The sequence below is a fragment of the Hippocampus comes genome, unplaced genomic scaffold (assembly GCF_001891065.2).
Source record: "Hippocampus comes isolate QL1 unplaced genomic scaffold, H_comes_QL1_v1.1 scaffold191, whole genome shotgun sequence".
Lineage (NCBI taxonomy): Eukaryota > Metazoa > Chordata > Actinopteri > Syngnathiformes > Syngnathidae > Hippocampus > Hippocampus comes.
In genome coordinates, this window is record NW_017805151.1 from 342158 (window position 1) to 344314 (window position 2157).

Below are 2157 nucleotides of genomic sequence, written 5' to 3' on the forward strand. Positions count from 1 at the left end.
ATATATATAAAATGTGTGTGAAAATGTTCATGTTTTCATGCATGTTTAGACCAGCATAATTTTTAAAGTAAAACTGTGCATCGCCCCGTGAACAACATTCGGCCAAATGAAAAGCTTTGATTTTACGTTTCATGTAGAACATTGTTAGCTTAAACACATATAGTTTTAAGACAAACGGATAAAATATCTAGGAGTTCTTTCAAATGTGACCTCGATAAAAGGCAAAAAATGGGGCATTATTGGCAAGAAAATGGCTGACTTCCTGTTAGGTTTAGGGGCCAGTTTAGCACATGGCTCCAAGAGACTTTTTGTCCATCATGGGCTCTTACATATCTGGCTCCATGTTTTCATAGATCTAGATTACAAGTACAACCGGATCTGCTCTGTTAAAACATTCTGGCGTTGCTATTGAATCGTTAAAACAATACACGAATAAAAAAAAATCCTTATTTAGTCAGACATTTTGTGTGTGTAAAATTTCCCATGTGTAGGGGCCCCTTGGATGTTTTAATGAAGATGCAGAAATTTCAAATGGGTGTCAATAATCTATCTCTCAGCATAACAGTTTAGTTACATAACAGTTACTAGATACAAAAAGAATGAAGAGATACGAAATGATTCTCATGACGTTCAGACAATGTATCATATTCATCTTTCAAATGAAACAATACATTCCGATTGTTCATACAAAAAAATTAATATTTTCATCTAATAACATGGAGTTTCACATTAATGACATTGATTTTTTTAAATATGTCACCCAACTGAGCATAACAATTTTCCATTTCCGTACCTCATTTCTCTCTCCAGGGGTTCTAATTAAAGGGTTCTAATTATCAGCTATTTTGCAGTAACTTGATACACATGTCACAATTCGCAGCTACAGGCAATGCAAAATAATGAGGTAAATCTTTATGTTCATTCTTTCTTTATTCAAACCAAACAAAGAAAGATTCTTTTATACCTTGTGTGCTTATATACGTTTTTTTTACTGTTCTCTGGTGACATGCCAGCACACGTCCGAAACCAAGCAAACTCGGAAGTTCAACTTTGGGAAAAAAACCCCGAAGAAACACGTGCGCTTGAAAACATACGCAGAAAGGCCACAATGTGGCACTGGAATCCCACAACCCCTTGTCTACACACACAAACCAATCGTCACTGGAGACGTAACACCACGCCTTATCGGACATTTGCACACCCACTAAATCCTATTAAAATGAATGAATGAATACATAAATCGTGAATGAACTGTACAGAATTTCTTGCCTCTAATGAGCCTGTCAAGTTAATGATGTGTATGTGGTGTCATCAAACTCTGTCCTAATTTGACTTTCAGAAGAATCGTACTTTCTTGAATTGGTCTCTCAATCACTGAGGGTTTAAAGGAAGGGTCTGGGCTTTTATGAGATTTTCGCTCACCCACTTGTAGTTTAACATGACGCACCAAGCCATCACTACTTTGAACGATCTCAATCATTTGTCCATGTTGCCAAAGATTTCTTGGGAGGTTATCATCCTTAAAGATAAATTTGCACTGCTTCTCAGTCAGGAAAATTTCTAGTAGTTTAGTGTCACATTTTTTTAAGTGCGTCATTGAATTCATTTCTGGTGCCCACAAAATTAAGGCTTTGGTTGCAGTGGACTTGTTGAACAGTTCCTCGAAGGCTAATGAACCATCTCAATGAGTTGATGAAAGAGTCCATTGCCAAATACTCAAGCATTTTATTATGAACAGCTCTTGAGTCCCGACTTGTGAAAATCAAGTCGTACCCTTTGTATTCTTTGTGAGCTTCCATCACAGTGAAGGGACCGAAACATGTCGTTGTACGTGAGTCTGAGGCTTCGACACATTCTTTGGGCAGTTCAGCCATTTGTGGCTGTTAGATGGTAAGATGACTGGGTGCTTGACTTGATGACAGAGCGATGACTTTTACAATCTCCCACCAGCACAGAGAAGTCTGTCAGACCAAATGGGGTTGAGACTGAAAAGAGAGTTTGTGTATGAAAGGTCTTGTCCACCCTGGAGGATCTTTATGTCAGAATGGAAGGATTGCTGCTGAACAATCTTCAGCAACTCTTTTGGAGCCTTTTCACACTCCTCAACTGTCAACTCTTCAAAGATCAATGTGGAGTCTCTGCTTGGATCTCAGCCTC